Source organism: Peromyscus leucopus, chromosome 4 (genome assembly GCF_004664715.2).
Source record: "Peromyscus leucopus breed LL Stock chromosome 4, UCI_PerLeu_2.1, whole genome shotgun sequence".
NCBI lineage: Eukaryota > Metazoa > Chordata > Mammalia > Rodentia > Cricetidae > Peromyscus > Peromyscus leucopus.
The window spans coordinates 42,155,725-42,172,654 of record NC_051066.1 but is presented as its reverse complement, the minus strand read 5'-3'; positions in this window follow the sequence as shown (position 1 = coordinate 42,172,654).

Here is a 16,930-nt window from a genome sequence, read left to right as displayed (position 1 = left end):
TTCAGCTATTTCTATTGATGTGACACTAAGAAGTAAAGCTTTGCAACAAAGGACATGATTTAAAAAAAACTTCCTCAACTTATAGCTCAGTTGAGAGTTTAAAATTTGAAAGACTTTGAAATTTCTTATTTCTAAGGCTACGTATTTATCATTTCTTAAATTTGGTTTTGCCCAAGGATAAGAAGACTATTTCCGGAAGAAGAAATTTAGCTCAGGCTCCTTAGATCAACTCCCATCATTGTTGACCTGGTTAGGTTCTGGGGAAGAAAAGAGTAGAGCACCCTTCAAGAAAAGAAAAAATACAAAATATTTTATCCCAGAGAAGCAGACTTTGGAAAAATTCTGACTCACCTCATATCATTTAAAAAAGAATTTCCTAAACTCTATGCTTTAACTATGGTCCTCTGTATAAACAGCAATGTAAACTAAAGGTTTAGTCCATGTCCTTGGGTTTGATGTTCTCTATTGTCTCAAAATATTGCAAAATGATTTCAGTTCCCACCCCTTTCGTTTGTGGGTTTTTTTGTTTGTTTGTTTGTTTGTTTGTTTGTTTTGTTTGTTTTTGGTTTGTTTTGAGACAGGGTCTCATTTAGCCCAGGTTGGCTTCAAATCTGCTATGCAGCTGAAGATGACCTTTAACTTTTCTGATCTTCCTGCCTCCACCATTTGAGTGATGATGGGATCATGGGCATGTGCCACTGTCCTGGGGACACTATCCCAGAATCATAAATGAACACCTATGTGTTTTTCCACAAAATCAGAATTTATTGAACAACTGTTACTCAATAAATTTACAAGGCTTAGCAGTTTCAATGACAGTGAATTCTTAGCTTCGCAAGGCAAGTGCCAGCTCTTTTATTCCAGTCTTAATTACTAATAACTCTCATATCACACAGCACACGGTAAATACGGTTATATGTCTATATGCATATATATGGTTTACAAGATGAATCCAGGTTAAAGAGCCTTTAGTGGAATTCAAGAGGATTCAGAAGTAAGAAAGAGTCTGTAATGGTGAGATTCTAGACAGACAAACCAGTGCCATGAGGGACCTGCTGCAAGAGCTGCTGGAGTCAGCTTTGAGAAAGAGGCTGCAGAGTTCAGCTGCCAGAGGAAAAGCGGGAAGCAGAGCAGCAGGAAACTGGAGGTCACGTCCGGGTCTAGATGGGCAAACAGTGAACAGGTGGACAGACAGGCAGGTGGGTGGGCTACATTAACAACAGGGGCCAGAGCTGAGCTGAAGCTCCAGAACATTTGGGGAGTCCTTGGTACTTGACACATACCACGTAGCAGATGATAGGTTGGTGTGAGGCCACATCATCACACAGTGAGGTGTCTACCACCTTATGAGGCCCAGGTGAGAGAGTACAGACCCTTTCCTAGGTCAAGCACGTCTGATAAGTTCCTGGGACTGGTTTCCTTGATACGATTTCAATATACCCATGTGCCCCAAAGTCTCAGTTCACCCCATTATACTTATAATTTCCATGAATTCTATTTCCATGAATAAGTCACATATCAGGCTATGCTGAATGGTTGGTGAGTCATCCTTCTCCCAAAGAATGGAGTCAAAATTGCTTATAAATGGAATCTTCTAGAGCAAAGCAGAGCCTAAAAAAAAAAAAAAAAAAAAAAAAAAAAAAAAAAAAAAAAAAAAAAAAAAAAAAAAAACCACTGTTTTATACAACATGGAGTAAATTAGAACAGGGTATAGCATGATTTCAACTGTCATTATGCCAAGTTTTTTAGTTTAGAGTTTTTTTTCAAGCTTAAAAATAGACAAGAGGGAAAAAAAAAGTAGGTTTAAACATTGAGAAAATTCAGGCTTATGAAACCTCAGGGTTTATTGAAGGCGCTGTTTGATTGCAGACACACAGCAGGAGATGTTCCCTCAGAGACAACATGACCTTTCAAAGTACACTTTAAAAAGAAAAGAAGCAATTAAAAATGTTAGATCCATGTAAAAAGTTTCCTAGGAATAAATAATTTGCTGTGTGAACCTTAAATGTCATCTGAGAATGCCTAGTTCCCAGATGATTTATTTAACCTGCATCCTAAACCCCATCCTACAGTTCAGAGGGGCCTGCACTGTATTTTCTGCAAAATTTCTGGCTTTCTTTCTCATGCTTTCTTTGCTGCCGTAGACCATAGCTGCTCTTTCTCTTGCATAATAGTCTCCACGATACTCTAGACCGGTTGTTCTCAACCTTCCTAATGCTGCAACCCTTTAATACAAGTTCCTCAAGTTGTGGTGATCCCTAATCACAAAATTATTGTTGTTGCTACTTCATAACTGTAATTTTGCTGCTCTTATAAATTGTGATGTAAATATCTAATATACAGGATCTCTGATATGTGATACCTGTGTAAGGGTCATTTGATCCCCAGTTTGAGAACCACTGCTTTTAAACAAAGAACACACAATTCTCTCATCGTTTCCATAAAAATGGACTCACTTCAAGGAGTGTGTCCATTTTTATTTGCTGTTGCCTCTTTTAAAGCTTGAATCCTTTTGAAGGTCCTTCCACTGAAATCAGACTTTGTCGTCCAAGTTTCACCTCTGTTCTTTCCGGTTTTCAGTTTCTGAAATAAACAAGGAAATGTTTTCTCTTATCTTCCTTGGGGAGTTCCCAATACTTGCAGCCTCCAGAAGCTCCCCGCCTCTCAACACACCCATTCTTTACTTCACACCTTATTGTTTTCACTTTCCAACACAAATGGTATTTATTCTCTTTTTAGGAATGATTCAGATATTAGCTGTCAATAGAACTGTTTTTCATTCCTTGATATACATATACTTGGTCATTTCTGAATTGGTCATACATAGTCTGAATTACATTCCAAAAAAAGTGAGAAACCCAGGAGGCTCCCAATTTACATAGAACCAAACCCTGGGCTCCTAGCTTTAAGGGGAAGCTGCTCCTTCCAGACAGTAATGGCACTGAGGAGCGCCGGTGACGTTGATCCAATGCACTGACCCACGTAGTCTAAACCGTGCTCTCTCAGGCCCCAATAGCTTTTCTTCAGCTATTGTATTGTTTCACCTAACACTGTCCATTCTTTAAACACCAGCTGGATGTCTGCACGCTTTGTCCCCTGGATAAAAATAGCCTCTCAGAATTAGATTAGTACATGCCCAGCTGTAATGGATCATCATCATTATATCGGTGACTGCACTCTCTAAATTCATCTACTTTTCAAAATTAGCATCTGTAGAAGGCTAGTATGATATCAGACATATTGTTGACTTCCTTGTGTAAAGCAGACACTTCTGGGCTGTGGCTGTGGATGTAGCTCCGTGATACAGCACTTGTCTAGTAACCACAAGGCCCCGGGGTTCAATCCCCAACACAGCAAGATAAAAATGGAAATTCTTAAGAATGCATGAAATACGTACCTTCATTAACATTGGAGAATAATTTAGAGGATCAAAAGTAACCCTTAGGAAATCCGATTCTAAGACAATAACAATGCTGCTGCCCTCTCCCCATGACTCCAAACTCCAAGAGAATATTACATTGGTGCCTACCTCCTCCTCTCTGAGTGCTCCCTAGCCTTTGCAGCAGAGATAACGTTTCTTCCTCTGCAATCCCTGGATCTGACAGGAAATGGAACAACCCAGTGTGAATAAACATTGTGGGGCTTTATGGCTGACCACGGTTAACATGAGATGCTCCTTAAGTTAGTGAACCTTCTGTCCTGGGTAACTTAAACAGAGGTTTGACGGGTGTGATATACAAGTAATGAGTGTAACACTCTGAAAGAAGGTCTTCCCGGTGCTGAACATCTGGCTTCTTCTGCCTAGTGTGTCTGTTGAGATTAAACACAGCTGTTACTCCTGGTTTCATGACCTTTGAAAAGTACATGGTTAAACAAGAAGTCCATGGTGATTAAACCACTAAGAGCATGAACCATGGCCACCCACTTCTTCCTTCCTTTCTTCCTTTTCTATGTATATGTATGTATGTATATATGTATGTATGTGTGCATGTTTGTTTTTATGCACAAACAGATGTGTATGTGTGTGTGCATGTACGTGCAGGTCAGGGGTTAATAGTGAGTATTTTTCCTTTGGACCACTATCTACTTTTTAAGAAAATATGTTTGTTTGTTTAATTTTTATTTTATTTTGTTTTTGAGACAAAGTCTCTCAATGGTACCTGGAGTTCTCAGGATTAGATGAGGCTGGCCAGCCAGTGAACCCTAACTATTCTCCTATCTCTCCATGTTCTCAGTATAAGGATTGTAAGCACACACTACTCTCTCTGGCCTGCCTACCTCCATGTCTGCCTGCTTGTCTGTCTGTCTATCTCTCCCTCTCTCCCCCTCTTTTCCTTCTTTCCTTTCTTCCAACAGCATCTTATTAAGTAGCCCAGACTGACTTTAAAATTCTGACCCTCCCGCCTCAAGCCCCGAAAGTACTCTTTTCATTCTTATGCAACCAAAATTCAGCCCAATTCACTTCTTTCTAGAACTTAGACCACCTCATACAAAATAAGAATTAAGAATATATGGGTTGGACCATGACAGATGATTTTATAGGGGGATAGGGTAAGAAAGAAAAGAGGATAAACCATAGGGTAGATTTGAATAGACTAGGAACAACCAGATTTCTGTGGTTTGGTTCTTAAAGTTGTAATCCACAGGGATCTCTTGGACAACTTCCTCTACCACTGGTCCATGTACAAGAATTGTTGAGGCTCCTGTGTGAGAAACCATCTCTCACTCTTTTCCTTCTAGTAATCTTTCTTTCCCGCTTTTCTACTCAATGGCGCGGTCATTTGCAAGAAACATTAAATTGCTTAATAGTTATAATAAATAGGCAAATAAATTACATAGTTGATCTTCAATAAAAGGGAATTCCCTAAAGCAGAAAGGAGCCTAAGCTCAGCTAAGAATGTAAATACACAGCGCCAACAATTGTGTTCACAGGTTTGCAGCATCACCTATTGGATTAAGATCTGGGTGTTGAGGCTCAGCTAGGTGGTTAAGAGCACTAACCACTCTTCCAAAAGACCTGGGTTCAATTCCCAGCACTCATATGTTCACTAACAACCATCTGTAATGCCAGTCGCAGAGGATCTGATGCTCTCTTCTAGCCTCTTTGGACGCTGCATGTATGGGGTGCACAAACATACATGCAAGCAAAACCACCGACACATATCTGGGAGCTGTCCGTCCTTCTGGAACTCACAAAGTATGGTCTGGACCAACAGCTCTAGCATCACCTGGATGCTCTTCAGAAATGCCATGCACTTTAAATAGACATTTAAAGTTTTACTTGCCAATTTACCTACACAAAGCTGAGGAGAACAGGGTTTGAACCACAAAGGAGTCAGACTGAGATGGGCCCCCGAGGTTCCCTCAGTCCTCTGTGTATACAGTCTGAGAACAAAGTTACAAAGTGTGCTGGTTTGAATGAGTAATATCCCTCATGGATTCCTGGATTCTCAATTTTCACCCTTGGTTCCCAGCTAGGGGTGCTGTTTGGGGACATTATAAAATGTTTAGGTGGTAGAGCCTTGCTGGTGGAGGTATGTCATAAAAAGCAGGGTTAGAGAGTTCAGAGTCTCACCTACTTCCTGCTCTCACTCTTTCTTTCCTGTGTATGGATGGAAACATGATTGACAGCCAGCGTTTTGTTCTTGTCTCAAAACTATGCCTTCCAGGCTAGGGGTACTCTGTCCCTCTGGAACCATAATGTAAAAAAAGAAAAAGAAAAAAAAAAAAGGCCTATGTTCTTTAAATTGCTTTGGCCATGGTATTTTATTACAGCAACAGAAAAATAACTAAGACACAGGGTTCATCTCAAGCTTGCCACTATTTGTTTGGTTTTGAACTTTCAAAAAATGTTTAGGTGTGTGTGTGTGTGTGTGTGTGTGTGTGTGTGTGTGTGTGTGTGCAGGCATGAATATGCCATGGCATACAGAGGACAACTTGTGGAGTTGGTTCTCTCCTTTGACCTTTATATGGGTTCCAGGAATCAAACTGATAAGTTTTTTTGCACCCTGATAGGCCTCTCTGCCAATGCAGCAAACCAAATCAGACAGAATTGGAAAAGCCCAGGTTTAATGAGTAAAGTGTTCCTAGGTGATTCCCTTTACCCCTAAAATTGAATTGGAAGTATCTGCACAAATTTAAAACTATTTCATCATCAAAATCTTTAAAACATGTTTTCTAGTTATGTTTATTGCAATGACCTAGCAACTATAATAAGTGCATCACTCATTGAACACATCACCAACATTTTAGTTTACAAATATCTTTCTCTGGAATGCTTTGGAGAAATTACAGGCACTGGTGCAGAAAAGCATGATAACTGAATTTTTGATCATTTACTGAAAGAAAACAAAGATGCACAACTCCTGATAACATGGTCAATCAACCAGAGCTTGCTTTCTTTGGCCAATGATGGGATGACATGAGTGTCAGTCGGAATAATAAGTGTTTTAAAACATAACTTAGACAGTTTTAATGCAAAACTCATAATCTTTTGAGGATAAGAGCAGTGGTTCTCAATCTTCCTAACATTGAGACCCTTTAATACAGTTCCTCATGTTGTGGTGACCAACAACCCTAGTTATTTTCATTGCTACTTCATAACTGTCATTTTGCTACTGTTAAGAATCATAATGTGCATATCTGATATACAGGATATCTGATATGTGACCCTTGTGAAAGGATTGGTTGACCCCATGTGGGTCATGAACCACAGTTGAGAACTACTGGATTAGAGGAAGCCCATGTGTTATTGGAAAATTAATTTTTGTTGTTGTTGTTTGTTTATTTTTCGAGACAGGGTGTCTCTATGTAGTTTTGGTGCCTGTCCTGGATCTCACTCTGTAGACCAGGCCAGCCTCAAACTCATAGAGATCTGCCTGGCTCTGCCTCCCGAGTGCTGGGATTAAAGGCGTGTGCCACCATCTCCTGGCTGGAAAACTGATTTTAAGAGAGAGAATCAAGCACAGCCTTTCCTCTACAAACTGTTCGAAGTAGGTATACAAACAATTGATGGAAAAAATCCTTTCTATTCAAATATCAGTGATATTTGAAATATAAGTAAAAAGAAAATGAGAGAATTAAAATACCAATATTTTGTGGTTCTTTAATTAATAGACCTAAATATAGATCATCAATAGCTGTTAATATCAAAAAAGAAGAGCCTGATATCATCACCAACAGAAGATGGCAACTCCACTTATATAGTAGTCTAGAAAAAAGAATCAAATTTTAATTTAATTTAGTCTTTAGATCTAACTTCCAGTGTAAGTGTGTGTGAGAGACAGTGATTGAGAAAGTGGAAGTGGAGGTGAACCTGAAGATTAAAGAGTCAAAAGTCATGCTGAATAATCACAGCATACTAACAATCTTATCTAGCTCCTAATTCAAACAATCGTTGGAAAAGGGGGAAGAGAGCATATGAAGATCTCAAAACTCATCAAATGTTCAATGCTATTAAAGGTAAGTTTCAATTTCTGTGTATGAAAGTGATACTGTGTTTCTGTTTAGTGAAGGAGCTCATCTTCCCATCTATACAATGGCCTATTTATGGGTGCAATGATACCTGAGATTGATTTTAAGTAATCCGGTGCAACGAAGTAGAAGAGGGCATACATGTAGCAAAGGTGTCCATAAGCTGATGAGCTTTGAAATGTAGTGACAACACATGGGGGTTTATTACATTGTGCTCTTTTGTAGATGTCTGACATTTTCAACAATACTTAACAAAAAAAATCAAAACACTTTGGGAACATTGCTCAGGAAGGTATAGTGTAATCATAGCCACACTTCAGGACTATAGGGAAGAAGTTGCATTTAAGGCACAGAGAAAAGAGTGACTCTTTTGCACACATGAAAAATGTGTTAGCTCTTTGCTCAGCTATGCCATAGCAGCTTTATTTGCAGTAGCCAGAACCTGGAAACAACCTAGATGCCCCTCAACTGAAGAATGGATAATGAAACTGTGGTACATTTACGCAATGGAATATTACTCAGCTGTTAAAAATGATGTCAGGATATTTGAAGACAAATGGATGAAACTAGAAAAAAAATCATCCTGAGTGATATAACCCAGCCCCACAAGACAAACTGTAAAGTAAATCTTAACCATGCTACAATCCACAGACTCAGAGAGGCTAGGTAACAAGGAGGGTCCAAGGGGGGATACCTGGATCTTTCTGGGAAGGGGAAATGGAAGAGATCTTTGGGGTAGATTGGGGGTGTGTTGGATGGGAACTTGAGGGATTGGATCAGCTTAAGGGATAGGTGGAGAGGGGTAATGAAATAGATGACTAGGAATGGAGGGCTTTTGGGGGTCAGGTAAAAACCTGATATAAGGGAAACTCCCACAAATCTACAAGGATGATTCCTGCTAAGATTCCTAACAATAGTGCGTAAGCAGCCTGAACTGGCCTTCTCCTGTGATCAGACTGATGACTACCCCAATTGTCATCAGAGAGCCTTCATCCAGTAACTGATGGAAACAGATGCAGAGATCCACAACCTGAGCTGGGGAATCCCTGCTGAAGAGAGGGAAGGATTGTAGGAGCCAGAGGGGTCAAGGACCTCACAAGAAAACCCACAGAAACAACTCACTGGCTCATAGGAACTCACAGAGTCTGAACCAACAACCAGGGAGTCTGCATGGGACCTAACTAGTCCCTCTACATATATGTTACAGTTGTGTAGCTTGGTCTATTTGTGGGACTCCTAACAATGGGATCAGGGGCTGTGCCTAATGGTTTGGCTGGCTCTTGGGAACCTATTCCTCATACTAGATTGTCTTGCCTAACCTCAATACAAGGTGATGTACTTAGTCTTACTGGTACTTGATATGTTATGCTTTGTTGATACTCATGGGAGGTCTGCCCTTTTATGAACAGAAACAAAGGAGGAGGGGGTAGAAAGGGAGGGGGAGGAAATTGGAGGGGAGGAGGGAGGGGGAAATGTGTTAGCTCATTATCTTGGTCACTCTAAAAGCGATGTTCTCATTCATGGAATATCTCTGCTCTACTTAATAAAGAATAGTATATTATGATTGGATGGTGATGGCTCTTGGAACATATGTGATATTTTCTTGGTTACAAAAATGAAATCAATGCAATTTTTATTAAGTTTTGGTTACCACAAAAGGAATGGGTTTCACGGTAATATAATCATACCTAATACATAATGATGCATTGTTTTTACTTGCTCACCCCATCTTCTTCTGCCCATCTCCTCAACTTCTTGATGATTCTCATCCTCCTCACAAATAGTTACCCCCTCTACTTTCATGACACGTATTACTCTCTCAATGTTCCTCTTTCTTCTCCCTGGAGACCTCTTCTTGCCATGGTCCCCTTTCTGGTTTCATGTGCTACCCATAGGTACATACATACACTCAACATAAATCTAGATATCATATGAGAGAAGAATGCTATTTGTCTTTTTGTGCCTGGCTTATTTTTTTTTAAACTCGATTATACAAGCAAACAAACAAAACAGCTTTTTTTTCCATTGTCTGTATCAAAATAAAACCGTCTCCTTCCCAGCCTCTAGCTGTCAGAAACTCACCGAAGTGAACAATGAAGGCAAGCTTTGTACTTTCCATGAGAAGCGCATGGCCACAGAAGTAGCTGCTGATGCTCTGGGTGAAGAGCAGAAGGGTTATGTGGTCTGAATAAGTGGTGGGAAGGACAAACTCAGCGTTCCCAACAAGTACGGTGTCTTGACCCATGGCAGAGTGCAGGGGTCTCTGCAACCACCATGGCCAAACAGAGTAACAGTCCAGAGGAGGCCAAAAGGAAGTTTGCCTCAACACGACTAAGCAGCCGGTGCTAGTTCAAACTTTGTCTGATTCTGAGTAGTTTATTTCAGGCACATTTAAACACAGCACAATTTGGTGAAAACTTTCCTGATGATAATTAACTCAGTCAATCCTGTTAGAACAATAAAGCTTAAGATGTGACGACAATCGAAACTCTTTGTAAAGTACAAATGACACTTTCCATAAAGTTGGGTTCTATAGATTGACAAACTCATGATAAGGGTCTGGGGGAGGATCAGATGTAGTGTGGTCTCTATCAGACAGATAACACAAAGGTCACTAGGCTATTAACCATGTCAGCCCCTAGCCTTCTAGGTGGAAAAACAGGTTATGCATCCCTCCCTTTGAAGAATAACGCTGGGTGTTTAACATTCCTGATTCCTTTAGTGCTTATCTGTAAGCTCAAGAACCCACAGCGGAGTGTGCCTGCTGTTGTGTAAGGACTGTTCTTGTTATAGATCAAGACTGGAGAGAGGAGGACCAAGTCTGTTTGAGGATGCATAGTGAGTGTTCTCAATTTGGTTACAGGAGAGAAGGGTATTCCTGAACTGACAGATACTACTATGCCTCAGTGGTTGGGCCCAAAAGAGCAAGCAAAATCCTAAAGCTTTTCAATCTCTCTAAGAAGATGATGTTTGCCAACATGATGTGAGAAAGCCATTAAACAAAGAAGGTAAGAAGCCCAGGACCAAAGCACCCAGGATTTAGCGTCTTGTTACTCCACACGTCCTGCAACACAAATACTGCTGTAGTACTCTGAAGAAACAACTAGGAAAAACAAGGAGAAGGCTGGAGAATTTGATAAACTTTTAGCAAAGAGAAAGGAAACCAAAGAGACATCGGCTGTCTTCACTGAGAGTTTCTACTTCTAAGTCTGATTCCAGTCAAATAAGAGTCCTTAAGAGTAACAAATAAATGATCAAACCTTGAAAAAAGAAAACTCAGTGAAACAACCCAATTAAAAATGGCCCCCAAAGTAGATACCTCACAAGTAGAGAAGCATATAGGTCACAAATAAGGGATGAAAAGATGCTCCTGGTTTTCTGTCATCAGGAAAATGCAAATTAAAAGGAGATACCATCCAACACCCACCAGGAAGGCCAAACTTTACGACAGTGCCAAACCTAGATAAAGATGGGGAGCCACAAGACTCTTGTTCTTTGCTAATGGAAACTCGGATGATTCAACCCTTGGGAGACAGTTTGGCAGGCTTCTTATAGAACAAAGCATACACTTCCCACAGCATCCAACAATTGAGTGCACCCTAGTAATTACCCAAAGAAGGTGAAAAACTCTGCTCACACAAGCCCTGCACACAGACCTATACAGCAGCTTTATTCATAACTGTCAAAACTGGGGCATCAAGACGATTCCTTGTACTAGGTAAATGGACCAATAAGCTGTGACGAACATGATTTTAATAGAAAATTGAATGCTTTATTTAGGGAGTATTATCCAATGATAAAATGAAATGAACTATTAAGCAATAAAAACACATGGAAGTAACAAGGTCACACTATGAAGTAAAAGAACAAAAAAGTAAAAAGCAACCTGAAAAAACCACCACATACCATTTGACTCCCCCAGTGGCATGGTATTGTCAGAATACAGAAACACAGAAAACTGTAGACATGGTCGGCACATAGTGGTAATGAAGAATTAAGAAGGAGAGGGAATGACCAGGTGGAGCTCAGGGTACTCCTCTGTCTTTATGATACTTCATGACACTACTGTAGTAGATCTGTATCACTATACATAGGTCCAGTAACTGAGTGCAGTCTGGCAAATGGATGAGAATGTATACAGGTTCATCAGCTGGAACAGCATCACTCTAACGTAGAAAGGTGACTAGGGAGGATCCTTTGCATGTATAAGGTGAGGGGTGTATGGGAAAATCTCCATGCCTTCCTCTTAATTTTTGTCATGACCCTAAAACTGCTATAAGAATATAAAACCCGAAAAGCAAAATAGACATGAAAATACCATCATTGAGTGTTCTTTCTTATCTCTGCTCTTTGTAACACTAAAAATGTAGCTTTGTAGGATATAGCCCAAGAAAGGTTAGCATCTTGGGAAAACAGAATTATGCCCTGCTATGACTTTTTATGTAAGTATAGTTCACAAACACACAAGCACAGCTAAGTCTTACAGTGTCCAGACAGGACACCCAAAATGCACAGCCTGAATAGAACTTTCTCTTTTGGATGCCTCCTCTAATTCTTATTTTGGAAAGGTTTCTTCATAACCACAATGGTCAGGTAATCCCCACTAAGACCACACAAGAGCACCTCTTGTCTCTGATTCTTTTCACTTTTCTTCCCAGGCACACCCAGAAATGCTGCTCACGACAACATAGCATCCTTACGACACAGTGGCACATACCACTCATTGAGGACCGCAGAACTATAGGCTGAAAGAGTCCAAAAGGCTCCGAATTCCTATTAAAGTGTGAGAACATTTCAGAAGACAAAGTTTACGGGGTTGAGGTAATTTGCAGGACAACAGTCTCACATTCCTCAGTAACGCTGGCACAGGTTTAAAGCCTTCCACAGCCTGTTCTTGGACAGCTTCACTTTCCTTTCCCTGGGAGGCAGCTGGCCCCTCCTTTGGACTTCACCCAAGGTCATTGTCCTTAGTGCTAAGCTTACCATCATTCCAGGCCTCTGTGGAGGCTTACTTCCACAGATTTCCTTGGTCCCCGGAGAGCCAGGCTCCTTTCCAGCCCGAGGCCTACACAATGCACTGCACTCCCAAAGGCTCTTTCCAGCCTGAGGCCTACACAAATGCACTGGACTCTTCACATGGAGACCAGCAACTCCTATCAGAGCTGAAAGCTCCCTGACCAGCCTTACTCCAGAACAAGGGGTTTGTATGAGTTTACCATGTTTACATGAGGTAAGTATCTTTAGCTTTCCACAGATGAGCATGGCCTGGGGCTGTCTTAGTCATGTCATGTTTTGTTGTTGTTGTTGGGTTTTTATTTCCTACACAGTTTACATGAGGTAAGTATCCTCATCTTTCCACAGATGAGCATGGCCTAGGTCTGTCTTAGTCATGTCACATTTTGCTGTTGGGTTTTTACTTCCTTTTCTTTCTCCTCTCTGTGCCTCAGTTTTGCAGAACTTGTACGTGTCGATTGGGGTTCTCTAGAGGAAGAGAACCAACGGGATGAATATGGATGATATAGATCTAGACAGATACCGCGTGTGAATTCACTGAAGTCAGCTTACATAGAAATAGTAACAACAGCTGAGATTTTCCCAGAGAGGTTGAGAACCAGGTAGTCGCTCCATCTACAAGGCCAGGTGTCTCAGCAGTCCCAGTCTAGTGGCAAAAACCTGCAAGTTTTCTGAGAGCTTCTGTTAAGTTTCAGACCTAGGATAAACGGCTGAGGTTCCAATGTAACAAAATAATCAGACCTGGCCTCCAGGTTCTCCCAGCATCCCTCAGTCCCTACCTGTTATTGGGTATGGCTGATATATACCGCTCCCTATCCTGAACTTATCCAGCCCAAGGGCTGGGCTGCCCTCCCCGCCCCAGAGGCTCTTCCCTATGTAATCCAAACATTTTGGTGACCCGCCCCACTTTTTGTACCTTTGGCCTCCTGACTGCTGCACCTGGTTCTCTTCTCTTCCCTTTCCCTTCCCCTCCCCGTCTCCCCACGTGGCCCAGCTCAGTCTAGTCATGTCCACTCTGGGCAACCCCAGATGTATCTGCCTCTGCTTAGATCTCCCTTTTATCTATAATAAACTTCCTCCTCCACTTTACCTAGGAGCACTCATGTCCTTTCCGTTCCTTTTTTTTTTTTGCTTCTTGTCCTTAGTTTATGTTGGAGTTTGGCAGTGGAGGAATCAGCAGCAACAGTTGGGTAAGTCAACTCAGCAGCACGCTTGAAGGCCAAGGGAGCAAAAGGTGAGCCATCTTCCTTCTGGCACGCCCATTTTTATCTGGAGCGTTAGCAGAAGGTGCCATCCACAGTTAGGGTGGGTCTCCCCTCATCAGTTAAGGCAATCAGTCAGGGCAGTTCTTCAGTTGACACTCCCTCTTCAGGTGATTCCAATTTATAGGCAACAACATTAAGCTAACTATAATATGGATCATCTCTTGTAATGTCTCTGATTCACCTACTGGATGCCATCCCCTCCACCCCTCCACACCAAGTGGCAATCCATTTCTTTGAAGATGCTCAAGTCTGGAGACACCCTTGGCATAGTAAACCCTGCCTCAAAGTGGAACCCCTACTACAGACTACTTGACCTAGCAAAACATGGGGAACTATATATTCAAACTTAAATACAGAATTCTGATGTATATGTCTCTGTTGAGGAACTGAGCAGTCAGAGCCCTTTCTGGCCATCATCTCCTGACATTATCTCTTGGCTCCTACCTTTGCTTCCAATGTGGACTAGACCCCTTGGTCTACATAGATTAGTCCAGTGCCACTTCAGATAATGGGCTTTGGTTTACACGGCAAACTCTTGACAAATTTCTAAGCTTACTCTGTAGCATTCTAATGAAGTAACATATGTAACATTTCACAATCTTAATTTTATATATCATATTTTTAAATTTTTATTACATTGACTTATTTATTGGGGGGGCACATTTGTGCAATGGAGTTCGGTGGACGTCAGAGGGCAATTTAAAGGAGTCTCACCTCTTCCACACTGGGGGTCCTGGGGATGGGACTCAGAGCACCTTACCTGTAAAGCCCTCTTGTTAGCCTGCACACTGTATTCTTAGTTTTTCATGTTATAAACCACTCTTTCAAATATATCAAATTCAGCCATTGACACATATTTCATTCTGAGTAAATTCACCTTGACTTTATTTTTCCAGTCTTTTTCATTTATGGATACAAGATATTATAAACAATTTTAAATTGTGTACCTGGAAGGAAATGCATCAAAATATTACATTTATGTGTTTTCCTTTTTACTATTTATTTGTATTTTTGGAGATCATTTCCATGAAAGTATACTAATTTCATAATAATAAGAGTTTTTTGATGTTTTAACACAGCAATAGAAAGCAAACTAGAAAAAAAATAGATACTAAAAGTTTCATCAATTTTATTAGAGATGACAAGTAACATTACCACTATAAAAAGTATTCCAAAGGATTTCAAAGGGGAGCATCCAATGGTCTCTAGTTTACTTCACAATAAGTCATGAAATACATAACTTTTGAGAATTAATACGTGCAGGGAAAAGAAACTGTATTTGAAAAATACTAGTAATGACAATAAATTTTGAATGCATTATAGACTGTGGGAGTCTATTGGAGGCCTAGCTCCGACCAAAAAATTCTCTTGGGGAGGAGAGAGGAATCAGGAAGTATTAGAAAGACAGAAGGAGACGATAAGAAAGACAGAGACACGGGATAGCTTTGGGAGGGCCCTGGGTCAATACCCAGTCACCTTGAGGTTTATTCCAAAGGGCTTTTTGTACAATGCCAATGGGTGAGGCAAAAGTCCTCCCCCTTTCAAGATCAAAGCACAACATACAGCCAAGTGTAGACCCTTCAAAGCACCTGGTAACCACGCCTGTGGCCAAATCATCCCATTATGCAGTCTTGCTGGGTAAAGCAAGCCCAGATTCTCTGACCCTGAGTAATTTGGGCCCCCACAATAGACAATAAAATCAAAGTGCTAAGATTATAGGTATGTACCATGATATCTGCCTACAGACTCTAATTTTTTCTCTCTTCCCCCTATTTCTTCCTTTTTTCTCTTTTCTTTTTCTTTTCTTTTTTCTGGTGTATATATTTGTACTACATGCATATACAAGTCTATGTTCTTGTATGTGTGGGTACAATTGTGTACATACCTGTGCACACATGTGCAGAGGCCAGAAGAGGACACTGGGTGTACTGCTTTATCACTCTCTGCCTTACCTCTTTGAGGCAGGGAACATCACTAAACCTGGAGCTTGCTGTTGACCAGACGGATGGCCAACAAGCCCCAGTGATCCACCTATCCCCACCCCCACCCACCCCAGCATTTGGGTTATAGCTGCATGGGCAGTCACACCAGCTCTTGAGGCAAATGCTGAGGATTGAATTCCATTGAAAAGACACCGAAGCATCTCCCCAGCTGTGATGGCTAAGCTTGGTTATCAATTTGACTACATCTGGAATCAACTAAAACCCAAGCAGCTGAGTGCTTTGGAATAATCCTTTTGTACACTGTGAATGTGTATTACTTTCATTGGTTTAATAAAGAGCCAACTGGCCAAAAGCTAGTCAAGAAGAGGTTAGGCAGGAGAGTCAGACTAAAAGAACACTGGGAAGAAGAAAGGTGGAGTCGCCAATGAGATACAGAGGAAGCAGAAGATGAACATGCCATGTTGAAAAAAGGTACAGCCATGTGGCAGAGCATAGATAAGAAATGTGGGTTAATTTAAGATGTAAGAGATAGTAACAAGCCTAAGCTATTGGCCAAGTATCTATCTGGGAGCTGGTGGGACAGGGCTGACTGGTGGGGAAGAGAAAGTCCACCTACAGCTGAGTGTGCCTGTGAGGGAATCTTCTTGGTTGGATCACTTGAGGTGGGAAGACCCACTGTGGTAGTTTGAATGTAATTGGCCCCCACAAGCTCATAAGAAGTGGCACTATTAGGAGGTATGGTCTTGTTGAAGTAGGTGTGGCCTTGTTGGTGGAGGTGTATCACCATGGGAACAGGCTTTGAGGTCTCCTATGCTCAAGCTACACCTAGTTCAGTACACCTCTTGTTGCCTGTGGATCAAGATGGAGAATGATCAGCTTGTTCTCCAGCACCATGTCTGCCTGCATGCCACCATGCCCCACCATGATGATAATGGACTAAACCTCTGAAACTGTAAGCCACCACAATTAAATGTTTTCCTTTATAAAAGTTGCTATGGTCATGGTGTCTTTTCACAGCAATAGAAACCCTAAGATACCCACCAAATCTGGGTCACACCTTCTGGTGTTGGCAGCCCACATAAAATAATATGGAAGAAAAAAGTTTTGCTTTTTGCCCTCACTCTCACTGGCAAGTTCATCTATCTCATTGTTGAAGCATTCTTTCACTGGTGTTACAACCTACTTCTTCAAGATTCTAACAGACTGAAGATCAGCAGCTCTCTAGGAACTTCCTGA